Source organism: Callithrix jacchus, chromosome 16, assembly GCF_049354715.1.
Source record: "Callithrix jacchus isolate 240 chromosome 16, calJac240_pri, whole genome shotgun sequence".
Taxonomy (NCBI): domain Eukaryota; kingdom Metazoa; phylum Chordata; class Mammalia; order Primates; family Cebidae; genus Callithrix; species Callithrix jacchus.
Genome location: NC_133517.1, coordinates 80077378 through 80104654, shown reverse-complemented (window position 1 = coordinate 80104654; position 27277 = coordinate 80077378). Strand labels below are relative to the sequence as shown.

Genomic DNA, 27277 nt, shown 5'->3' with positions numbered 1-27277 from the left:
CAGAAGCAGTCCTGACATAAGAATTTTTGTATAAATTCTTGTTATCAAATTGAGTTATCATAATATGTAACTGGAGCTTAATCTCATTGAAAAACAATAAAATGTAGTCAGAATAAACCTCAGCATTACATCAAACTAGGGGTGAGGAAGATGAGATTTTATCTACTATCTCCATGCCTATTATTGGTCACGTGCTCTTTCTGAGTCCTCTGGGTGGGCTGACCATACTTATATGACCAAGAAAAAATAGAAAAGAAAAGCTCTTCAGCAGAGATTCATAAGAGTTTTATTGTTAGCAGCCTTCAGGACATACAGGCAAATGCTAAGGGTAAATGATAGGACAACAATTTTTGTTGCAGTTATGTTATTCCTTTTACAAATGAACAGACTGAGGCACATGGAGGTTAAATGACTTACCTAGGAATATAGACCTAACAACTGATAGAGCAAGAGTTTAAATCCTTGAAGTTTTGCTCCAGAATATGTATTCTTAACCATTATATTATGCCCTGTCACAGTACAGAAAGGAAAGGAGAATGAAAGGAAGGAAAGAGGAAGGGAAGGGTTCCTTTCTCATGCACATATTTTATTTCTACTACAAGGCTTAAGCTTCTAGAAAGTACAACCCACATTTTATTCATCTTTATTTCTCTCCTTATCTCTCCTTCAGCCAATCCTGCAACCTACCCTGAACACTGCCAAAAAATGTGTTGCACAATACCTAACCTCTATCTAAAGAGAAAATTATAAGGCCCTTATCACTAGGATCTTTATTATTAAAAATTATATTTTTAATTCATTATACAGTGTAGATAGTAATCAGAATGACTTGTGTGAATAAATTATTCTCAACATTTTACCTTTCACAGTTCATAATGGGTGGTTAATAAATGGTTTCCTATTTGTAATATTACATGACATTTTACAATTTACAAAAAAGTTTATAGTTCCTTATTCTATTTATCTCTCCATGAGTTACTTCATGTGCATATTCCTATTTGCACTCTCAACTGCCCTAAATTGTCTAGAATAGAAAAACAAACGTCATAGTCTATAAAAAAAATAAAAGTGTGTTTTATTAGATGATGTTTTAGCAAATATTTGTGTTCTCTCCGCTCTCTCTCTCTCCCCCTCTCTCTCTCCCATGGGGTAGAGTATATTTTTCTGGTCTACTGACTTGAGAACATGTGATTTGTTTTGACCAAAGGAATATGAGCAAAAGTGATAATGTGCTAATTTCAAGATGAGGCTTTAAAAAAACACAGCTAGTTTTCTCTAGCCCTATTGTGTTTCTGTCTTTTGCCATGGGGTGAACATGACCATGATTCTGCACCTTGATCCTGGGTTCTGGAAGGAAAAGTGCAAGAAGCTGACATGAACCTGACCTGTAATCTGAAACAGACGGAGTTGGTGCCAGCTGGTCTGCAGTCCTGTGAGCAAGAAATCGATGTACATACTCACGAGTAAAACAGAAACATTTGCTGTTATAACCCAGGAAGATTTGGGAGTGGATTTTTATGTCGTGTTTCTGCAGCAATTGTTGATGAATGTGAGTATACACTATTGGAAGTTCTCATGTGTCTTTGATGGTCAGCCTCTCAGTGCTTACAGAGCTCCTAAGCCTCACCAGTATTTCTCACTTGAATAATGAAGTCCTATGGCTGGGAATAGCGATTTTGCCTATTTGGGTCTACAGACTTAAGACCCTTGAAGGATTCAATACTGGTAGAAAACCACAGCATGGTCTGAGATGCAGGTGCTCATGCCTGGAGGTTAGTAGATGGATCATTAACTTCAGCAATAAATACAATTTAAAGGGATTTTTTTCAATTGATTATCATATACTCAATGAACTAAAATTAACTTTCTAACAAATAGCCACAAATTTCTAATGTGTTTATCTTTCCCATATGCTTCCCAGCTCTGCTAAGTTGGAAGTCTCAAATCCATCAACCAATAAATCGTTCCTCGGGTTTCACTTTAGGGACCAATTAAAACTGTCAACATGTTTTCTTCCATTACATTGGGAGTTTTACCTCCAGCTGTTGGGATCTGAGCTTCTAAAAGTATGACGTATGACTACCCGGGGAGAAGGCACTTGAGACAATTGGAGGAAAACAGATTCTATTGAAAGCCAGTTTATGCAAACTTAGTGGTTTCACTCTCCTCACTTCATTCGGAGGGCATATGCTTTACTAAAAGTGGTATATAATACAGCTGGCCCCACAGCAGAAAAGGTGCTGCACCCAAACCTGGAGGGAGAGCTCCTGGCAGATAATCCAAGGGCTGATAATTTATCACTTATGCAAACACAGCACCTCTTGTGGGTCTCCTTTTACATCTCCTGTTCTGTGAAACTTTCCACTGAAGACCTGAATAAATGTTTTCCAGATGGTATCAATCATGGTGTTACCTACTAATAGGATTCAAGGCAAAGTCATTGAATTAATTAGCAACTCAAACAGGAAAAAAGGAAGGACTGTGCTTGAAAGTAGAAAAAGAAGAGACCCCTTGGAACTATCTAATCATCTAGAAACAAGGTCATTCAAGAAAAGGCGGCTTGATTCAGCATTAGGAAACCTGAGATCTGGCCAATAGCCTGGTTCCTCCAAATCACAGGCTTTGGAGTCTAACAGATACAGGTTGGAATCTCAGCTCAGTCTCAAACAAACTATGCATACTGGGAAAATTACTTGGCCTCTCTGAGCCTCCGTTTCCTCATATGCTAAGGGAAACAAAGGATAAAACAATGCAGATTATATAATACCATTTTACAGACTTACATGTGTAGCATGTGAAGCACTTAGCAAAGTGTCTGGCTACCAGTAGGTGGCACTTTAAAAAATTCTGTACCCTCACCTGTGATCAGTTAAACGACTGGAAAACTATTCACCCCTGTCTGAAACTACATCATTGCCATGACCACATCTTGAGCAGAGTGCACTTTCCTACTCCTTGCTTTGGGCTGACTACATGACTTGCTTTGACCAATAAATGTGGGTGAAGTGACAGTGGGTTCATTTTTAGACCAGGACTTACGAGGCATTATGTTTCTACTTGCCCTTTGCACCTCCCTCATCACCACAAGGAAAATATACCCAGACTGTCTTGCGGGTCCAAGAAGGAGGATAAAAGACACATAAAGCAAGGCTGCCAACTCCAGAGCCTCCAAACCCCACCCAACATGAAGACATGTGAATGATAATAAGTAATGGTTGTTTTAGCCACTGAGTTTTGAGGTAGATTAATTTCAGCTGCAGTAGCTCACAGACTATGGTATCTCACATTCCTTCTCTGGGTTCTAATTGCATAACTGCCCAGGACTTGCTGAGAATGAATATCTTTTGCAATGCTGATATTAGATATAAGGCCCAGAAAATAGTAAGCTAAAGGTATTACAGAAACTTCTACTGTGTAGCTGGTTTAAATCTTACACCCCAAACTCAGATGTGTAAGAAAAGTAATTAACTTGGTTATGACAAAACCTTTTTACTTTTTAACAGTTTTATTACAAATCCCCTCTTCTGCTGGTTAGCAGAAAAATCTCTTAGTCAGTTCAGGGTTTCTCCTCCCTTAAGGATTGGGTTTAACGTTAGGAGGCTTTGCATGAGGAGGAGGCGGAAGAGGTTGGGAGGGAGAACCAGGGCACTGCTGGTCCTGTTGTTAATCTCTACAGTTCTCTCTCTGGTTCTACGTAAGTGATGACCTAAAGTCTGATTCATACTTGGCTGATTCTCTTTTAGAAGCCCATGATTAGCCTCAATGGGAGGAAGTTTGGAGCTTCTCTCAGACATATAAGAGTTATTCTGAAGAATCTGCATCTTGTTGGGGTGGAGGACTTCAAAATGTGTGATTAAAATGCACTGGTCTTGTATCTATCTAACTGGAACAACTGGTGGACAAGCTCTTACTGCTTCTCCAGGTTCTCACAAGAAAGCAGGCATGGATTCCTTTTGCACAGATTCTCCAGGCTTTCTGGCCCTGTCATTCCTCCTTCTATCTTCTGGGTTGAGCAGCATGCAATCTCTCCTTGTGTAGAACCCCAAATAGCTACTGAAAATGTTTCCTCTCTGACTTTCCCCATTTCTTGAACTCTGAGAGACTTTTTCTAGTATCAGATCTGAAGAGCATTGCTATTTTCCTTCCTATCATTTGGGAGACCTAAACTTAAAAACTCAAAACCTTGGAAAAACTTCCTTTTTTTCTCTCTTTTGTCTGGATCATCACTACCTTGAAATACTAAATTAGTAAAGTCCTAACTGGGAACTGAAGTGGCTAAAGAGTCAAGGAGCAACAGGCAATTCCAAGAAAAACAATAGGAAACTTACATCAGTTAACATTTCAAAGCTATTTTCCTTTGCAATTGTATGTATTGGTTTTATGCAATGCAAGATATAATAGGCTAAATACTATTTTGCATATATGTTATGTTGGATTTCTCACATATTCTACCACTTAAGATGTTGAGTAAATAAATGAGTTAATAAACTGGAATTTCTATATCAACTCTTGGTTCTAGTTATGTTTTGTTTTGGATTTTCTTTTTCTTTTTGAATGCTTATTCACTGGCCCAGCTGTATTTATGCCTAGATTAACCAGAGACATTGCCAGCTGTGATTTGCAGATGTGCTCCAGCTCCACAATGCCAGGAAAATTCAATTATACCTACTAAGGTCATCGCTATAAATCACAACCGCACTGACATTTTATGGTGAATAGTGGCAATTGAAATACTTAGCCAGCAGCAGATTGTAACTGCTTATATTACGATGGCCAAAATAACCATGTGTGAAACCATTATATCAGTTATATTTACAGCCAAATCACACCAGGCAGTGGTCCAAGCAATGGGTTGGCAATCAGCCTGATTCAAACTGAGCAAGGCTGCAAAATGTGAACAAAAACATGAGCCATTACAGCATGTATTCAGAGTTCAAATGGAATAGAACCTCCCAGACACAGTAGACACTGAAATGAATAAGCTTGCTCCCAAGGATTTACCTCAATTTGCAAGTGTGTGTTAGGTACAAGATAGAATTCTCAGACGGACTACCTCTCTGTGGGACAGTCTCTAAAGAGATCGTTTCAATATATATGTTCCTTAGAATATTCAAATCCATAAAGTACTTTCTAACTTTTATTTTTTGGCCATAATTGAGGGGAAGGATTTACCTTGTTACCTTAAAAAAACTAAACAGACAAGCAAAATATATGAAATAATGGTTTTCAGACATAAGAGGCTATGCAAGAGAACAAGACAACAGAAACAAATGAGATGAGCAAAACTATATTTATACAGCTTTTAGGTTGTTTTACAGAAAAGGGAAATCCAAACAGTGCCCGGCAGTCTCCCTGAGGTAACCAGAGAAAGTTGAGAACTTGTACATTCCAAGGTGGCTTTAAATTACAGAGACAACAACCAAGCATCAGATTGCTTCACAAATAAGAGAGGCCTGCACGGATAGAGCACTCTGGGGATTTGAAGAGAGTTCCTTTTGAGATTTCAACTGAATATTACTCAGTGCATATATGTCAGGAAAACAACTAGGACCAAAAAAGGAATCAGAAGGAAAGATTCAAAGGAACAACCCCCAGGATTCCTACAGAGCCTGGAAGAGTTTATGCTCCTACCTGCTAGAGTTGAATGAACACTGTAACACAAGGAAGCATCAGGCAGAGTACTCTAAAGAATATTGTCTGAACACTGGGGCAGAATTAGCCTTTGACTAAAGTCTTCTGATCCCACCTTAAAATCAAGCCTTGAAAGGATCAATCAGTTTCTAAGTAACTTAATTGTACCTTAGAACAAAGATCAAGAATATTTAAATATACACAAACTAACAAACAAGGTACATTGCACAATGTCTGGTAGCCAATACAAATTACCAAGCAAGCAAAGAGGCAGAAAAATGTGATCCAGCATGAGAAGAAAAATCAATCAGTAAAACAGATTCTTGAAACAGATGCTAAAAATAGCAGACAATATTGAAACATCTATTATAACTATATTGCAAATAATCAGTAGGTAGAATAAATATGCAGATATTAAACAGAGATATTGGAGGTATAAAAAGGTCCAATGTAAAATTCTAGAGATAAAAAACAAAATGTCTGAAATGAAGAATAAGATTAACAGCAGATAAAAAATGCAGGAAAGATGTTAATAAATGCACAACTAAAACTGCATGTGAATGTTCACTGCAGCACCATTCACAGTAGCAAAGACATGCAATCAACCTAAATGCCCATCAATGGCAGGTGGATAAAGAAAATGTGGTTGATATCCACCATGGGATACTATGCAGCCATAAAAAAGAACAAGATCATGTCTTTTGTGGGAACGTGGATAGAGCTGGAGGCTGTTATCCATAGCAAACTAACTCAGGAACAAAAAGGGAATTACCACATATTTTCACTTGTAAGTGGTAGCTAAATGATAAGAACACATGGACATAAAGACGGAAACAACAGACACTGTGGTCTACTTGAGTGGGGAGGGTAGAAGGAGGGAGAGGGGCATGAAGATAACTGGGTACTGGGCTCACTACATGGATGATGAAATATATGTGCAAAAAATGTGCATCTGTTTACCTGTGTAACAAACCTTCACTTGTACCCTCAAACCTAAAATAAAAGTAAAAGGAAACTGCTCAAAATTAAATAGACAAAAATGACTTTAAAAATATAGTAAATCAATGTGAACTATGAGCAGCTTTAAGATGCCTAATATGTATGTAATTGAAATCTCTGACATGGGAGTGATTACCACAAAAAGCATTTGAAGAAATGCCAATTTTTCTTCTAAACTGAATGAAAACTATAATCTACAAATACAGGAAGCCCAATACACCCTGAGCACAATAAAACTACTCCAAGGTACATCCTAAGAAAATGATTAAAATCAGTTATCAAGGGGAGCCTTAAAAACAGAGAGAATATACACATTTGAAACAAATAAAAAAGAAAGAACAAAATGACTATAGACTTCTTGTTGGAAAAATGTAAATCTACAGTAGTGGGGCAGTATTTTTAAAGACCTCCAAAAGTTTTGACTTAGAGCTCTATTTCCAGTTGTATTAGTCTATTTTCATGCTACTGATAAAGACATACCCAACACTGGGCAATTTACTAAAGAAAGAGGTTTAATGGACTTACAGTTCCATGTAGCTGAGGAAGCCTCACAATTGTGGTGGAAGGCAAGGAGGAGCAAGTCACATCTTACAAGGATGGCAGCAGAAAAAGAGAGATTGTGCAGGAAAATTTCCATTTTTAAAACCATCAGATCTCACGAGACTCATACACTATCACAAGACCAGTGCAGGAAAGACCTTCCCCCATAATTCAGTCTCCTCCCACTGGGTTCCTCCCATGACATGTGGGAATTGTGGGAGTTAAAATTCAAGATGAGATTTGGGTGGGTACACAGCCAAATCACATCACCAGTGAAAATATCTTTCAAAACTAATGGTGACATAAAGACTTTGTGAGACATATGAAAGCAGAAAAGATTCATTATCAATAAACTTAAAATATATGAAATGTTAAAGGAAGTCCTTTAAAAGGAAGAAGCATATCAAATCAAAATCTGGATGCACATAGAGATGAAGAAAACTAGCATATATTAAAAACAAAGGTAAAGATAAAACCTTTTTAATTTTATAATAATTTACTATTTAAATAAAACTAATAAATTGTGGATTACAAAGGGAAATAAATCATTCTACTAAAAAGACACTTATACATTCAAAACTGCACTATTCACAACAGCAAAGACATGGAATCAACCAAGATGCCCAATGGTGGACTGAATAAAGAAAATGTGGTACATATACATCATGAAGTACTACATAGCCATTAAAAGAAGAATGAACTCATGTTCTTTACAACAACATGGATGCAGCTGGAGGCCATCATCCTAAGTGCACTAATGTGGGACCAGAAAACCAAATACTGCATGTTCTCACCTGTAACTAGGCACTACATATATATTTTTTTGAGACAGAGTCTTGCTCTGTCACCCAGGCTGGAGTGCAGTGGCATGATCTCAGCTCACTGCAACCTCCGCCTCCCAGGTTCAAGCAATTCTCCTGCCTCAGCCTCCTGAGTAGCTGGGATTACAGGCACATGCTACCACACCTGGCTAATTTTTGTATTTTTAGTAGAAGCAGGATTTCTCCATGTTGCCCAGGCTGATCTTGAACTCCTGACCTCGGGTGATCCACCTGCCTTGGCCTCCCAAAGTGATGGAATTACAAGCATGAGCCACTGTGCCAGGCCAGGGCATTACACATTGGGTACACAGCAATGCAAAGAACTGGAGACTGCTTGAGAGGGGAGGGTGAGAAAGGGACATAGGTTGGAAAGCTTCATACTGAGTACTGTGATCACTACCTTGGTGATGGAATCATTTGCACACTTAGTCTTAGTGACAAACAGTTTACCCTCTGGACCTAAAAAAAAAATGGTAAAAAAAAAAATCATGGGCCATAGAATATGTAGAAGTAAACTGCACATCAAATACAGCACAAAGGTCTGTTTAAAAAAAGAAAATTGAAATAAAGTGTTTTAAGTTTCTTTTACTGTATAGAAAGCTGTATAATATTACAGGAATGCAGACAAGTTGTATTGAATAAACCCTAAAGCAACCATTATAAGAACAAAACTGTTCACCTAGTAAGCCAAGAAAGAAGAGAAGATAAAGTCATAGAAAAAACTCAATTGTTCTAACAGAAGGGAAAAAGAGAAAAAGGGGACCAAAAAACAGATTAGAAAAATATAAAACTAATAGCAAAATGTTATAAATATCAATAATCACATTAAATATAAATCATTTAATCTGCCAATTATAGGGCAGAGACGGTCAGATTGGATAAAAAGTCAAGACTCAACAATATGCTGCCTACAAGTCATGCTCTAAATAAAATGATGCAAATAGGTTGAAATGAAGTAAAAAGATATACTAATGTAAGTTTGGCTAAACATTTGAGAAACAATTCAATGTATTTCACCATATTAATAAACTAAGAAAAAATGATAAAGTAATTTCAATCAATGTTAACAAAACAAAATGTTCACAACAGCTTCATTTGTAATAAAAAAAAAGAGGAGGGGGAATCTCATTCGTTTGAATGGATAATCAAATTGTAATATATTTATGTAATAGAATATTATTTAATGTATTAGGATTCTTCAGAGAAACAGAAAACATCAGATATATATAGATGTATATAGATATAAGAAGATTTATCATAGAAAATGATTCACATGATTAGGGAGACTGAGAAGTCCCATAATCTGCCATCTGCAAGCTGGAGGAAAAGGTAATTCTATAGGTAAATGTAAAAACAGTATAGTATGTATTTTTTTGTTTTTAACTCTTTTTTGAGTTTGAATTAAAAGAAAACTACATAAAAGCAGTAATCAAATAATATATAAAAATGTAATTTTTGTGACTAACAACAAAGGCAGAAAGGGAGAGAGATGTAATGAAAGAAAGATTCTGCATACTGTTGAGATCAGGAGGGCGTTAATCCAAACTGGATTAGTATACATTGAATTTTTAATTGTAATCCTTAGGAAAACCAGTAAGAAAATAACAAAAAATACATAATAAAAAAAAAACATTGGAATTAAAGGGTGCAACAGTGGAATTAAGTTAAATCATACACAACAAGGAAATTAAAAAAATATATTTAACATAAGTCAATAATGGAGGAATAGAGGGAAAAAATAAGACATATAAAACACAAATAGTAAAATGGCAGACATAAATCATACCACTTCAGTAATCACTTATTGTAAACTGATTAATCTGAAAGCAGAGATTGATAGAATGAAGAAAAAACAATTCTATTTAATATATATATCATTTATATACATAAATGATAAAATGCTTAAAACTAAATGTAACAGAAGAAGTGTAAAACTTGTACACCGATACATGCTCCAACACAGATGAACCTTGAAAATGTTATACTAAATGAAAGAAGCCAGACACAGAAGGCCAGACAGTATATAAATCCACTTACATGAAATGTTCAAAATAGGCAAATTCCTGAAGACAGAAAAGTAGATGAGTAATTTTAGGGATTGGTAGGAGGGGAAGGATTGAGGATTAATGGCCAATGGGCATCAGGTTTCATTTAGGAGTAGGTAAAATATTGCAGAATTAGATAGTCATACAGTTTTACATTGTAATGCTCTGTGAATATGCTAAAAATACTGAAATGTACACTCTAAAAGGATGAATTTTATGGACTGCAAAGTAAACAAATTAATTATTGATTAAAATAATCAGCTATTTTAAAGTAGATTTATAGGGGAATAGTGAAAATACAGAGATCAAATGTTTTACAGGGTTGGAAAGGCTGTTTCTGGATTCCCAATAGTAAGATTCCAAATTAAAAAGGTCTTAAGCATAAAAAGCTCAATATGATTCTCAGTTAATAACTCCCTCTGAGACAAAGACCAGTTAAAAGAGTTACTCCCTCACCAAATCTCATGTTTTGGGTAGCTAAAAAGCAGTTTCCATTAAAATGAGATAAAATAAGAAAGCTTGGGAAAGAGAGAGAAAGACATTGAGATAAAGGAGGAATAAGGCAGGACTAAGAATTGTATCTAGAAAAAAAAAGATTTGACTGTGATTATTGATATATGAAAGTAAACGGAAACATTTAGATTAGCAACTGCCAAGTTTTAGAGAATCTTTTATTGCAGAAGAATCCCAAGCCAAGTCTAATAATCTTGTGATTATTTGCTAGTCTTTAAAACTGTCATGGTAGATGCAAACTAGCATGGGCAGGAACACCACTTTCAAATATGAATAAAGAAAAAAATTATAAAGGGTGGAGCCAGGAGCTACAGAGAACAATGGACAAGGAAATTTCTTCCAGAGACAATAAATGAGCTGAAAATGGACCTTACCTATTTCCAGAGTAAAGGGCTTTAATGTCTCCTCATAGAAAGTTTCAAAACCTCCATAGATTTATAATTTCTGTGTATCTTCGAATCTTTTCTTTTTCAAAAGGGAATTTTAAATTATAGCTATCCTATATAATCTTCATTATTTTGTATTTGAATGTTTTAGAGCAGAAGTATGTAGAGTAACTTATCTCTAGTTTTCCAGGTTGCTGGGCTAAAAGGAACCACATCTGACCATAGAAGGACTACACATCATCTGTAGACCCTGGTCATGGAGTGTACTGAATGGATGGGACCTAAAATGTTTACCTTGGTAGAAAGTAAGTCTGTTCTGTTTCTTGGAGAAAAAAATGCGGCACTAAAAGTCAGTGATTGCTATGTTCATCCAAGCCAATTTTCACTTCCTTCTAAGTTAGACCACATTTCCAAATCTTCCTTACAGTTAAGTGTGACCAAATAACCCATGGAATGTGGGCAGGCATGATTAGTGCTTTCCATCACTGTCCTCCACTCTCTTTTTTTTTTCTTCATCTGCCTACTGAAGGGAGAGACAAAGGACCTACTGGAGGGCAGAGCAATAATACTGAGAGAGACTGGGTCTGTGAGTCACCACATGGAGGAGAGCAGATCAGAAGATCTCTTAGACTAAGGGGAACCTCATAAGGTTGATGCATGAGAAATAAATTTTTACTGTGTTAAGTCACTGACATTTGGGGTTCTTTGTAATGGCAGATAGTATTGCCTTAACTAACAGTTTTATAAGTTAATAAATTTAGAAAATGCTAGTGTTACAAAGAAAAACTGATTTTCATCAGTCTTTGATTTGCTACTGGGTGTGATACTTCTTCACAACAAAGAGGTCATACAGAGTATTTTCCTAGCTATATGATCACAAGACCCATTTTTCACTTAGCCTCCAGAATGACCATGAAATTTCTCAAGAGAGAAAGGGGAAATTTGCTGGGTTCAGACTTTTAGAAAATACATACATTTAGGAAATAAAAGCAAATAAATTATTGAAAAAATAAAAGAAACAGAAAGAAGAAGTATGAGTGTTAGTAAAAGAGTTCTCTAGTGGGAAAGAATTTTAAGAGGAAGCAAACGTTACCTGACAATGCCAAATGTTCACAGAGATCAAGACCAGTCTGAAGTCATTAAGACCCTGTGAGCAAATAGACAAGTTAGTAAGGTTAGAGCTATAACGTGAAGTCACTATCCTGGGAAGGGGGAGCTCTCTCTAGACAGTCATAAGTTTTTCCTTTACACTTTCAGCAAATAACTATTGGATACCTTCCTGCATTTCAGGTTTAATTCAGAACCTAGATGAACAATAAAACAGTCCCTACAACCAAGAGGCTGCAATCCAGTGAAGAAGCTTACAGGAAGCAGAAATATCTCTAGATCACATCATGACTTCGCCATTGTTTAATGGAAGAGGCTCTTGAAGTTATCCAGCTACCTTTACTGGAATACTCTGTTGAGCAACTTTCTTCTCTCTCTTGTTCTGTCGAACTCACCCATAATGAGAGGGAACTTAATGTGAATAACAGACTCTGAGAATCTTTACCATCATGTATTAATTTATTGGCATCAGGTTTATCTATCAGTCTCTTGGGAGTTTAATTATTGTGAATACGTCCTTTAGGATCAATCAGCTCTTGAAGAATGAATAAAATAGTCATATATTCAAAGAGAAAAACCAAATTCTAATAAGACTTTGCCTGAACTAACAACTAGTTCCTTCAAACTTGGACAGATCTTAATTTCTTCACATCTTGCTTCTAATATTTGTAAGAATAGAGACAAGTCCTTAAACTCTTTGAGCTTCAGTTTCCCCACCCATGAAACAGATAAAATATTAATATTCTGCTCCCTGACATCATAAAAATGCTTGCAAGAGATCTTTGAAAGCTATTTAATCCATACCTGCCATTCTTACCCACAGAATATACACATGCTCACATTGGTGCACAGGCACACACGTGTGCACACACACACATATCCCAGATTCGGTAAATTATAACACAAATTATAACTTTGTTCTTTTTACTGAAAACAGGCAAACATTTCCCATCTTTAACAGATTAAGGAATTTTTTATTGGTTACAATGTCATTTCTGAAGCTTGAAATGAACATCAGCCCACTGTCAGTTTAATCCCTTTCCATTTGTCAGATGTGCAGTATCATTCCAGTTACAGAGAGATGTGAAAATAAAACTAGCTGAACGTGTGTGGCCCCATTGTGTGTGGTTATTGAAACACCGGGACCATGCCTCGGCTGCTGCTAAGATTATTGGAGCAGCGTATAGGCTGCTGGTAAGTATCTCTCCAACATGCATGCTCATCTGGGGCTTAACTTCTTAAAAAGTTTTTGGGAATATATTGAAGTCAAGCTGGGGATGGGAAAAGTGGTCGTTTGGAAAAGAATAAACAAACACTTGATTGTGATTAGAGAATTGTTTTCAACTCAAAATTACAGTCAAACCAAATTTAATAAAATAAACATCTGCTCTTTAAGGAATCCAGGTAAAAACATTGACATTAAATTTTACTCCTGCCACACTGGTTTCTTGGGCATTGCTACATTCTTGTAGTAGAGACATTTTATTGGTTCAAATTCCTATCCTCTTCAGTTAAAAGAAAGGTATTCACTATAACTTAGTCAAACTGCGAATGCCATTTGTCTTCTGCAATGATTCCCACAAGGAATTTAAAGTATCTGAGGTTCCTCTAAGGTCAGACTGGACTCAAGATGCGTTAGGAACCAGAATGGTGATCAATATTTGTCTGGAATCTGGATCCAGGAATTTGTCTGTTTCCTTCTTATAATAAAGAGGTGCTAAACGTTTTGCCCATGTTATCTCCAGATTATTAAAAAGCCCTCTGTGGTTGGTATTATTGCTCCAGTTTTACAAACCAAGATTCATATTACTTTACAATTTGTCCATATTTATGTAGCCAGTAAGTTGCTAAGCTGGGATCTGAATGTATTTCGTCTGATTCTGAGTGACCTAGACACTCTACCACTTGCTCCAAGATGACATAGGTGCATCCATTTTCCATATGAACATATGTTAAATGAAGATAAAGGTTCTGACTTATTTCATGTTACTTGCAATTATTAACAAAATATTGTTTACTATTTAAATATAAGGCACATAGCATCAAGACCATTCACTAGAAATGTAGAACAAATCAGAAAAATATGTTATTAACCTCTTCCACACACAAAGATTTCTAAATATCATTTGCTTCCATGGGATAGTAATTCATCCCAAAAAGCTACTGTACATTGTGATGATAAAGATTTTTGAACTAGATAAACAGATCTGGAAGATACAATCTATTAAGAACAACTACATTATTGGTTTACAGAGCTTTCAGTTGCAGGGCACCTAACAAAGAAAAATTCGATGATTCTTTTTTCTGATTTTAAGAAACAAGAAAATTCATAAATAGGCCAAGTAAATTCGACCATGAATCAACAGCTCCTCCTACAGCATCTGAGAAGGTAACATCTCAAAGATTTCTTGTTAGCTTCATTTTGAGAAAATTAACCAGGCAAAAATAAGGTGCTCTGTTTTCTCGATCTACTTTTCATGCCTCTATCCTAGTTCAAATATGTTGATTCTTCTTCCCCTATTTCCCAGGAATTTCTTCCTTTTATCAGAAACTTTGTCAGGACTGGATTTTAATCTCACTCACACTAAGTTGAAGGAAGGTGGCTTTTAAAAGCCTAATGACAAGGTAAGAGGAACACTTGAGGCCAGTCCAAGACAAGCCTGGACAACATAGTGAGACACTATCTCTACAAAAAATTAAAAATTTAACCATGCATAGTGGCACTCACCTATAGTCCCAGCTACTCAGGAGGCTGAGGTGGGAGGATCACTTGAGGCCTGGAGTTGGAGGCTACAATGAGCTGTGATCGTGCCACTGGACTCTTGTCTGGGCAACAGAAACCCTGTTTAAAAATATATAAACAAAAAACCTTAAACTAATCTACATAAGTGAAAAGCCAGCCTCAGGTGTTAGAGGGTTGTGATCTAATTCCCATCTCCAGCACCATAAGAGAGGCTTGGGGATTTTACCTCAATTGATTTCTGCCCAACTACTTGGAAATCCCAGACCAGACACTTGAAATAGTGGCCATTTTGCTCACGATCTCTTAATTTCTAGACTTAATTCCCAGTGTGGCCACAAGATGGCACTACTCTCCAACTGTTACCGTACTGCACAAGGCAGGGCCCCAGGGAGCATAGACACACAGTAGGCAAAAAACTTGGTAAAAACACAAGGAGCGTTCCCTCACATCACTTCCACCACCATTTTTTCCCCCCTGTGGCCAAAGATATATTAAGTCAGCAAACTCTGCTTTTAAAGGAAGCTTCAGACATAAGTAAAATACCTGAATTACGAGCAAGTTCATCCTAAACTTTAGTCAAACTTTAGACATAGATCCTTTAATACACAGCAACAGAAACTATTACTACATAAAAAACAGTAATACTGCAAGCCATTTTAAAAAAGCTTTTATTCTTTCGTTTTACTGTATCAAAAATAATGATGAAAAAATGATGCTTTTTCTCTTTAAAAATGTCTCCATGCTAGTGTTTTTACTTATTTGTTTTTTTCTTACAGGGCTGAAGTGATTGGCAAAATTTCTGCTACGGATTTGTAGCTGACCTCAGTCACTGATTTTCAGAGCACACACACTCAGTACACACACACATACACATTCTCATACATGTGCACAGAGACGCAGAGGGGCACACACGAACACATGTGCACGTATGACTACTCCAGTCGCCTCAGTGGTAACACGCTGTGCTCCGTTTCCCATGGCAGGGCCTGATGAAGGCCTCCGTCTGACCCCTCTCTCCTGAAACTGCTTACAGGCAAAGCCTCCGTTTTCATCAAAGCCTCCATCTTCATCAAAGCCAACCCTGATGCTGCTTTCTTAGCCGTCTGCCACCCTCTTTAGCACATGCGGTTAAAGTTCCAACGCTTGGAACGTCAATGGTAAATGTCATAAAGAAACTTGTTTCTCATACACACAGTTCAGAAAATCGTATGACTCCAGCCAAAAAAAAAAAAAGCGCTCTTTCCTTGGAAAAAAGCTTTCTCATGTGTGGAAAAGAAATGACAGGAACGCGTGTTGCATGGTTACGTGGTTATGAACTTACTCTAGACAGCCCACATTTTCTATCTTTCAGAAAACAGTTGGCCAAAGTGATGACATTTGAAAGAAATATGTGTTTTCGTTTCGTTTTGTTTAATCTCCCTCCTACGCCCAAATCTGCACCTCCTCTCCTCCTCTCTTTAGGCACCTCAGCCTTCTTTGTCTGCTCCGTGTCTCCAGCAAGCCGGCCCCAGCTGTGCATGAAGCGTGAGCTCCGCCTACCGACAGCTGGGAAGAAAGACAGGCTCTCTCAAACCCAGTCTGAGATTTTTGTCCCCAGCTTAAGTCCAAGTTGTGCAAAACTGCTTAAACGCGCACACACATGCCCCCCACCCCACACATGCACACAGGTGAAGTGACACTTGAAACCTCAAGTATTTTGGGGGAGTATTTTGTTTAATTTGCTGCAAAAGTATTTTCACCAATGGATTGATAATGCAAATGTATGCTGGGGTAAGGTCAGCTTTCTATTCAGCTGCACTGGGGTCTTGTTGGGTGTGTTTTTAAAAGTGTTAAAAGATTTTTCTGCAACCTATTTTTCTCTGCTAATTTGATAAAATGCGTAAAATTTCCTAATCCGTTCCCTAACAAGGCAGTAAGCATTTCCTTTTTCTTATGTAAGCTGTGATGATGGACCTCCGAGATTAATGAATGGGTCCCAGGCAGGGTCATAGGAGGCAATTTGTGAGTGGCAGGCACGTGGAGGGAACCACATGGTACAGTAGGTCAAAAATTGGATTTTTTTTCCTCTTGTTGCATATTGAGCTGACTCTGCGATGGTTACTCTTTTTTTTTTTTTTTAAATCTTACTATGGACTGATGGTTTTGTCCAAATTCTTAAAGTTTGTGAGACAATGTTCAGAATTACTCCAGCATTCTCTTATTGTTTGGCACATTCATTTGACAAATGCTTATGTGCTCTGACACAGTTCTTAGATTCTCAATTATAAAGATAAAGAAAACACAATTGCCACCCTCAAGACTCTAAGCCCTGGCCAGGAAACACACAGGCAAAGAAGACAGGATAGTGTGTAGCTTGTGTTCCACTTCCCCCAACTTGGGGATTTTAAAGGCATTTCAGAGCAACTTAAAACACAGAAAGGTGCCACATGGACTTTGCCCAGAGTAACAAGTTCTCAGCGAAAGAAAGCCTGAGCGTGCCTCAAAAGATTACAGCCCACAGCACCATTGGGCAAAGAGAACATCAGCTGAACTGGTGGACCAAAAGGCCAGGGAAATACGGCTGTACAGGTAAAGGCCTTATAGCTGGAGCTGATGGCAGAATGCCTGGCTCCCAGCAATGGATGCCAGCATAGCATCCCACAGACAGGTGGGCCCATGGCTTTTTAGGGATACCAATCTAGGATGCCAGAAATCAAAAAAGGACTTGGGACTTCTCACTGGAGCCACAGATGAGCTACAGAAAGCCCCGACCCTGAAGGTCATGGTGCTTCTTTGCTGATTTACCTACACCCAGGTAATGGCTTCAAAAGGTGGAGGCAGAAGGAGAATCCCCTGAAAGAGTGAAACAGTTCTGTTAGGGACTTTCAACCTTAGTTTGACTATATATAATTTCTCTATATGTTTCAGTGTGTGGAAAAGAAATTATAGAAATGAATGCATGTTGCATAGCTAGAAACTTACTCTAGACAACACACATTTTTTTTTTCTCTCCCTCTCTCTTTCTCTCTCCTGAGAGACTACTGGGAACCTAGAATGCCAGGAATCAAAAATCCCAAGTCCTTTTTGATTCCTGGCATTGTAGGCTGGTGTCCCTAAACAGCCACTGGCCCACCTGTCTGTTGTAACTTATGCTTCCGTTGGGGGTGGGTTGGCTTACTTTTTTAGTGAAGGCCAATTGCATGATCTCCTCCCAGTTGCACATTCAGTATGATTATGCTAGTAACTTGAAATTTACTGTAGTGAGAGTATTTACACCATAGAAATTTAAAAGTGCTACAAAATAGGAGTTTCCTGTCCCAGAAAGCTGATTGTGAAACACTGACCAGCACATCACTAAATTTATGTATGTATGTATACACATAGATACACATACATGTACTTTATGTCACCAGAAAGGGTACATTAAACTAAGAGACAGACTAAGATGTTTATTAAACATCTTTCCTATGCCTCACCCTCCAAACACACACACACACACACACACACACACACACACACACACACACACTATTATCATCAGGAATGAGAATTTTGAAACAAGATGAGACCTGTTATTTAAAAGGAAAAGTTACAATTCTTGCACATCTGAGCCATGAAGAGTAAATTTCAACACTGCTATGCTTAATAAGGAGAAATATCCCCTTTGGGCCATTATTGGAAATGTCAGCAGCTCCTGTCTCTGTCATCATACAGTTGGCAGAGCATAAGCTTTGGATTCAAGTAAATTTGCATTGGACTCTCAGCTCAACCACTGACTGTGATCTGGGATAAGTTATTCAACCTCTGAGTTTCCATTTCCTCATCTGCAAAACCTGGAGACAAAATATCCTTAGCTAGTACAGTAGTTGAGATGAGTAGAGAGATGCAAAGTTCCTGTCAACATTCAGCTTAATAAACAATTATTACTGATAAAGGAAAATTAACCCACTTAATTAGACGAGACACTTTCCTCATTCATCTGCTGATCCGCTGGAGAGAGACTACTGGGGATGGCTGAGGGGGAATCCGCCTCTGCAACAAAAGTAAGGAATCGCCCCACATTGTTAACAAACAGCTTATGGGTTTGCAGGTGATTAGGTGGCAAAGGGTGGTCCCTAGAGAACGTGGGAAAGGAAGCCTCACTGTGGAGCTGCAGAAGGACAGATGAAAGCTGATTCAGTGTGTGTTTTCTTTACTCATTAGGCATAAATGCTAAGGCTGAGCACGGAGGCTGGTTTTTACTTCCTTGAAACAAAAGCAAGAGCTTAACAAGCTTGCTTGCACATACAGCTCCTTGAATGCAAAATATTTACATGGCCAAACGGTAGAACAACGCCAGCTGGTACTGAGCGGGGAGCAAGGGCTGACACAGTATAAGGCTGAATTTGTTCACACGCCTCCCCACAGGAAACAAAAAGCGAGGTGAAAAAAATCCTGGAGAGGTGAACAAGAGCATGAAAGACCTTTTCTATTCCCAATTAAGTGTGGCATGAAAGGATACGATCCATGTGAAAGGGAACAAGGCTGATGATAGCAGAGGGGCAAACATGGAGCAGTGTTTTAATATTTGCTGTCTGCCACTAGGAAGGAAGAGGCTGGATAATTGCCCAAATCTCATAACCTTTAATTACTCACCTCCCTGAGGACAAATTAAAGAATGTGCCAATAATACCTGAAACAAAGGTTAGAGGTTCTAGAAGCTGTCAGACACCTGCTCTGTAGGAATGGAAGTTTTCTTTGATATTTTCACATCCTGTGGGGTACTGGGGAAAGGATTTGAGGGTCGTGGTGGGCTTGCCATGCTCTGTCTAGCCTCTTTCTTCACACATCCCTCCTCCCCCACCAAGTTCCTCCAGCCTGCCACCTACTTCCCCACCACAGCCCCAAACACACAAACAACTCAGGCTGTGAAGTAACTGGCATAACATTACTAAAATAGTGAGGAGTCTCGAGGGAAAGATTCTGAGCAGTCACACTTACAATGTATTTTAGAGGATCAAAAGGAAGAATAGTTGCCATGGCCTGGCCTTCCTACCCTTCACATTTTTCCTTTGTTAGAATTCTTTGAAGATGTGACAGGGTACTCCTGGGGCGGGCCTTCTTTAGTTAAGGTTTCAAGAGGTGCTTGATAAGGCTTCAATGCCCGAAAAGGATGTATAAAACATGAGGAATCGGAGTTAAGTAGATAAGATTGAAACTGAAATTGATGGCAGAGAAGGAGCTGGTACAATGGAGAATCTGAGCACTATGAGGATGCACTAGAAAAAGAGAGAAGGAAGCCATGTTCCGTTATCTGCCCCAGATCAGCATAAACAAGCTGCATTTTAAGCCACGGATATGCAGTGGAAAGTGTCTCAGTGTCTCCTGTGGGAACCAAGGCAGCTTTCATTTGCATCAGGGAATTAGGGAAACAGAGTTAGAGAAACTGCTCAGCATGTTAAAAGTCCCAAAGCAGAACTTCCCTACTGTCACAAACACAAACACATGTCATTGTTGTTGTCCTTTAGTTGATCAATCAACTCATGCATATTTATGAGCATCTGCCTTGTTTCATCACTGTGCTAGGCATAATCAGGGTTATAGGAGATGTCCCTGGACTCAAGACACATGAAGTCGGCAAAGGTGAGTCCAGCATCGAGAGCAAAATCCTACACAGGATGAAACGTCAAATACATAAACAAGTTCATGTAACCTAAAAAGAAGTAGCCACTTGTTCTTCTAAAAATTCCCTGAGAGCAAGGAAAATAATGTTACTCTTCAGTTTATCTTTAGCACTGTATTAGGGTTCTCTGGAGAAACAGAACCAATAGCATCTAGATTTTTATAAATATATATAAGAAGAGATTTATTATAGGTATTGGCTCATGCCGTTATGGAGGCTGAGAAGTCCCACAATCTGCCATCTGCGAGTTGGAGAACCAGGAAAGCCACTGGTATAATATAGTGCCAGTCTGAAGGCCTGAGAATTGATGTGCCAATGTCAGTCCCATTCTGAGTTCAAAAGTCTGAGAACCAGGAGCACCAATGTCCAAGGTCAAGGAGAAGATGAAAGTCTCAGCTCAAGCAGAGAGAGTGGATTTATCTCTCATCAGCATTTTAGTTCTATTGGGGTCTTTAAGAGATTGGATCATGCCCACCCACCTTGGTGAGTGTGGATCTTTTTCACTTAGTCTCCTGATTGAAATGCTAATCTCTTCCAGCAACACCCTCACAGACACACCCAGAAATAATGTCTTACTAGTCATGTGGGCATCACTTAGTTCAATCGACTTGACATATGATATTAAACATCAAAAGCACCCATTATTATACCAGGCACAAGATAACCCTATAAATGTTGTAATCGACTTACATCTCCCATTTGTGGGAGATAAAGGACACCTGGAAAGTTCATGCCAAAAATGGTCTTTCCCAATAGTGCAGGAGGCAGTACTCAAAGGTGGAAAGAGAACAAATTTTAGCTTGGAACACTCTGTTCAGGGTCTTCCTCCACTATTGCTTACAGTTTGTCCTTGGGAAAGTTGCTTTAAATCTCTCTGCCTTGTTTTGTCATCTGTACAAGTGGGATAAATATAATTTTTATCAGGCTCTATTTTGAGGACAAGAGTGTACAAATAAAATGCTTTGCAAAATTAAAACAAGGCATGAATAATGAGTTACAGAAATGATGATAGTCTCTACAGCAAGCTTTCCCAACTCTGGGCTTGCTTTCTTTAAATTATAAATCACTTTGGGAAACGGTAGCAGCAGTGATTCTGTCCCCTCTGTGTGAATGAGGACAGCATATTCCTCTGGAAACTGATCAGGTATAGCGGCCTAGGCAGCAAAGCCTTCCCTCACTGGATTGAGATTTACAGGAGAAGAAGGTCTTAAGAAGGGAACAGAAGGAAAAATATTTCAGTGCTTGTTGCAAACCTAAATATTCATATCAAATTGGAGAGAAGTGTCCTGGAGATGCTGCTTCAAATCAATGACAGCCTAGGTCAAGTGTGAGACCAGCATTAATCAAATTTCTGATGTCTTCCACCTGAGTATCTTTACAGGTCTTTTTGTGGTGGGAGTGCCCAACCAAGCACTGTAGGAGAAACAAGGGAGACAGTCCTGTCCTGAGTGAACACATGTGTCCTTTGGAAACCTTTGCTGTAGGGTAGCAGACCGCAGACCTTTAACTCTAGTCTGGGCCAGGACTAGGTAAGGTGAATGGTGCACCCAGGGCCACAGTCTAAGGAGGCCATTACCCTCAAGGTTGTGCATTCCCAGGGTGACATTTGCTAGAAAAGGAATATCAAAGGCTTCCTAAAATAAGGAATGAAATGGTAAGAGCCAACCATCAACCTGAGGATAACTATGAAGAAAAATGGGGTCAGGGAAGACACTTTCTCTTGAACAGGTGTGATTTATATGGAAGATTCAGACACCTGTAATACTAATACAGCTTCTACCCCCTCTTCTTGCTGCCATACCTGATTCACTGACCATCTGTCACTGCAGACTCACAGGACCTCAGAAGTGCTAAGGTCAGGGAAATTGTTCCACTTTGCTTGGTTTCACTCTGGAGGTGCTAAGGAGGGACTCTTGTCAGTTGTTCCAGCCTCAGTATCCCCAAAGTACTCTTTACTAGCATCTCATCCGTCAGTATGATTCTGCTTCTTTGACTGGCAAATTGATAGTGTTTAATATGTTTCATGAGATATAATAAATGCTCAAATTCACTTCCAAACCACATCTATTAAGGCTATACTATTATTTTTGTCTTCACTGGAGGGACTCACTGGCTGCTGTTTTTTGGGAAAAGTTTCCTGATAAACATGGAGTATATTTAAGAACACAGACTGGAATGCCCCTTTTTTTTAAAAAAAAAAGAAGAGGAAGAAATGGAAAAAAAAAAAAGTATTACTACAAAAGAGCCAGCAAAGGTATGGAAAAAGTCTGCAATGCTGTATATGATTTAAGCCAGGAGTTGTCCTGACAGCATTTGGCTGGCTGATTTTTCTAGGCTAGATTGTTTTTAAGAAATTGGTTGAAGTTAAGACAGCAAACAAAAATATTGTTGCCTTATTGGGTAGAATATTTGCCGGACCCTAAGGTGACAGTACTAGGGAGGAAAAAACCCTTTCTACCAATATTTGAAGAAAGTCATTGCTAAAATATTTAATATTGTTTGTGCACTGAGCCTACATCTACAACAGAAGTTCTTAATGAGGGATCTGCAATTGGTGTTAAGGCCCCAGAACTCCTTGAAAATATATAAAAATGTTCTAAGGAAACATCCACGTCCTTATGTGCATGTGGGTGCACATACACACACATAAACATGGGTGTTTTGTAAGGCACCAGAATGTGGTCATCTTCCAAAATTTAAAAACAATTATGCCATAGTCAAGTTATCTGTTAAATAAATATCATAATTTTATAGTGGAAAGAATATTACCTGAGAGCCAAAAGATCCAGTGACTTAAAAATATTCAAATAAGATACCATAAACATAGTCATTTAGCTTCTTTGAAGCTCAGTTTTCTTTTTTTTTTTTAAATTGTACTTTAGGTTCTGGGGTACATGTGCAGATCATGCAGGATTGTTGCATAGGTACATACATGGCAAGGTGGTTTGCTGCCTCCATGCCCCTGTCACCTTTATTTGGCATTTCCCCCTATGTTATCCTTCCCCAACCTCCCCACTGCCCACTGTCCCTCCTGTAGCCATCCTCAACAGACCCCAGTGTGTGATGCTCCCCTTCCTGTGTCCATGAGTTCTTAAGTAGTGATAGAATGTTTAAGTATTACTATTAAGTGATACAGTAAAGGCCTTCCAATATAAGATAAATATTAACAATTAACAACATCTCCCTTAATCTCTGGTGATGAAATAGTTAATGTACTAGGGTTTAATTCCAGGGTCCAAGTAGTCTCTCCTCATAAATGAAATAGAGTGAATAAATTGTACATTCTTTGGTAGAAATCCTAGGAATGTTTAATCTACTGTTGCCAACACTGACAATTTCTCCAAGGAGCCCTTAAAAAAGTGCAAAAATTTGACAAGACAGTTACCTGGACAGTTTCTTCTCTTAGAAATAAAATAAGACATTTAGATAAAGAAAGTTAAGGGACAAGGTTTAAAATTCATACCCCATGAATTCCATACCCCATCCTCAAACAAACAAACAAAAAACAAAGGCCCCCAAGAATGTGGGCAAGAAAGATGTCTTAGTCTGCCTGGGCTACTCTAACAAAATGTTGGAGACCGGGTAATTCACAAAAAATACAAATTTATTCCTCATAGCTCTGGAGGCTGGGAAGTCCAAGATCACTGTGCCAGGAGATTCAGTGTATGGTGAAGGACTGTTTTTATAGATGGGCCACCTAGGTGTCATCATTTGGCAGAAGGGATTAAAAGAGCAAAAGGGGATGAACAGTGTCTTCTCACATGGCAGAAGAGTGGAAGACAATGAGTGTACTCCCTCAACTCCTTTAAAATAGCCCTAATCCTATCCCTGAGAGCTGCATCCTCATGATATAATTACCTCAAAAAGGCCCTATCTTTTAATACTATCACATTGGCCATTGTGTTTCAACATATAAATTTTGGGGGACATGTTCAGACCATAGCAAAAATAGGTAATTAAAACAGAGACATGGATAGTCCCTCTATGATTATGGATAAAACCAAGGGTTAGTCTGAACTGATAACAACTTAACCTTGATCACTTGCACAAATTCTACACTTTTACACTTCTCTCCTCACAATTTGATTTTGATGACACATTTTGTTTATATTCTAGTTTGTGTCCCTTAGCAAATTATTGTAGCTTTAGTTGTTTTTAATAATGTCATCTTTTTATCTTTATACTAGATATATAACTGATTTTCACATCACCACAACAGTATAAGAGTGTTATCAGTTTGGCTATATGTTTACTTTTAAGTGACTGTTTTCCTCAGCTTAATGGACTACTTTTAGTATTTCTTGTAAGGCAAGTATAGTGGTAATAAATTCCCTCAACTTCTGTGTCTGAGAAATGTTTTATCTCCCCTTGATTTTTAAAGCTCAGGACTTTTAGGTATTATATTCTTGCTTGGCAGGATTTATTTTTTCTTTCATCTATATGAATATCTTATCCCATTAGATTTTCTGTTAAAAACACTGATTTTTACATGTAACTTGCATGTAACATGATTCTGTATTAAGCTTGTACCTAACAGGCAACTTTCAATATTTTCTTTTTGTTTTTAACTTTTGGCAATTTGATTTTAATGTGTTTTGCTCTGAGTCTGTTTAAATTCACACTTAGTGGGTGCCCACTGAGCTTCCTGGATCTGGATTTCTATTTTCTTGAGACTTGAAAAGTTTTCTGCCATTATTTCTTTGAATATATTTTCCATCTCTTTCTCTCTTTCCTCTTCTGGTGGAAATTGATGGTGTACGATAAGTACTTTAGGCTGCCTTTTTTATTCTTTTGTCTTTTTGCTCCACAGACTGGATGATTTATGTGACATATTTTCAAGTTGGCTAAATTTTTCTTTTGCATAGTCTAATCTGCTGTCAAATCCCACTATTGATTTTTTTGAGTTCAATTATTGCATTATTCAGCTCAGTGATTTATGTTTGGTACTTTTCTATATTTTCTATTTCTTTGTTGAAATTCTCAGTTTGTTCACGCATCGCTCTCCTTACCTCAGTAAACATATTTATGACTATCCTTTCTTGAGAAAGACAAGCTCCATGTGCAGAAATTCCAGCAGCAATTCAAGACTTTTTTAAAAAACAAAAAAAATCAAGTAAACGTGCCATCAACAAAAACCACAATAATTAGTCTAGTAACCAATCCCAAAGAAATAGGCATCGATAAATTGCCTGATAAAGAATTCAAAACAATTGTTTTAAAGAAGCTCAGTGAGCTAAAAGAGAACATAAATGGACAACTCAATGAAGTCAGGCAAATAATACACAAACAGAACATGAAGTTGCACAAAGGGATATAAGTTTTTTAAAAAATAGAAACTCGAGCTGAAATATGCAATGAAAAAAATAAAAAATGCAATAGAGTATCAACAGCAGATTTGATAAAGCAAAACCAAAGAGTCTGAACTCAAAGATGGGTCACTTGAAATATCCAGTAAGAAGAGAAAAAAAAGATTAAAAAGGGATAAGGAAAGCCTACACGATGTATGAGAAACTGTTTTAAATGAAACTCCATCAGCTTAGCTGGTAACTACTATTTTCAGCAGCTGAGAGATCCAGACAAAAGAGCAACAGCGGGGAATCCACCTGCATAGGTCCCTTTGAGGCAGCCTCACCATCAGGGGTTTGGATTAGATTGTGGGAACAACTTCAATGACATAAGCACAGTGTGAAAGTTTAAGAGATTTTAATACTTATAGATCTTGGAGGGTACACAGTACCCCTGAAGGCCACACATACACAGAGGTCATGGAGCACAGGCAGAAAGAGAGTCAATGTATTTATTGACTCCAGGGTGTTAAAGAAACAGGTTTCCCCTGGAGAGCTTTATTTCATGGGTTAAAGCAAGCAGACACTAGTTCCAGAAGGTCATACTGTAACTGAGAAATTTCCCTTTCAGTTCATTGGAAAATGTCTGAATGATCAGTTTAAAGGAAACAGCAGGGAAGTAGGGAGATGAGCCTGTGAGGCAAGAAAGATGTCTCTAAGATTTATCTCTAGATACTACCTGGAACCATTTGAGTGGGGTATAGTGTTAGAAACTGTGTTAAGGCTGGCTGAGCCCTGCTTCTGATGTGAGAAAGTTATACATATTTTAAAATGGATGCTGAGGCAACATAAAATTATAAGCACTAACTATAGACCCTATTCAGAGAAATAATATAGGATTAGGAGTATGCCGCAAGAAGAACGGAGAAACAAAAAGCTTGTTTAAAGAAATAATGGCTGAAAACATCTCAAAGCTGGGGAGAGAAATGGACATCCAGATACATGAAGTTCAAAAATTTCCAGAGAGTTGTGTGTGTGTGTGTGTGTGTGTGTGTGTGTTGTGTGTTGTGTGTTTTATTCATTTATTGCCTGACAAACCTCTGTAATATTTTCCCCTACATTTTTATTATACTTTAAGTTCTGGGCACATGTGCAGATTGTGCAGGTTTGTTACATAGGTATCCACGTGCCATGGTAGTTTGCTACATCCATTGCCTCATCATCTACATTAGGTATTTCTCCTAATGCTATCCCTCCCCAATCCCCTCACCCCCTGATATTCCTTCCCTAGCCCCCACTCCCTGACAGGCCCCGGTGTATGATGTTCCCCTCCCTGTGTCCATGGGTCCTCACTGTTCAACACCCACTTATGAGTGAGAACATGTGGTGTTTGTTTTTCTGTTCTTGTGTCAGTTTGCTGAGAATGATAGTTTCCAGCTTCATCCATGTCCCTGCAAAGGACATGAACTCATCCTTTTTTATGGCTACATAGTATTCCATGGTGTATATGTGTCACATTTTCTTTATTTAGTCTCTCATTGATAGGCATTTGGGTTGGTTCCAAGT

General features: G+C 38.1%; 1 long non-coding RNA gene across 14 annotated transcripts in view; it reads right to left on the bottom strand.

The window, feature by feature from the left end:
- The window catches only part of LOC103788644 (uncharacterized), a 469911-nt gene that overhangs the window by 258095 nt on the left and 184539 nt on the right, over positions 1–27277 (bottom strand). For 8 of the 14 annotated variants that reach the window (XR_008477266.2, XR_013528148.1, XR_008477264.2 and 5 more), the window contains 2 exons: positions 14771–14884; positions 12029–12082 (listed from right to left, as the gene is read on the bottom strand). The exons of 5 other annotated variants lie outside the window; for them this stretch is intronic. This is a non-coding gene — a long non-coding RNA (uncharacterized LOC103788644). The remainder of the gene's footprint in view (positions 1–12028; positions 12083–14770; positions 14885–27277) is intronic. One more of the 14 variants, XR_008477268.2, reaches the window with a different exon arrangement.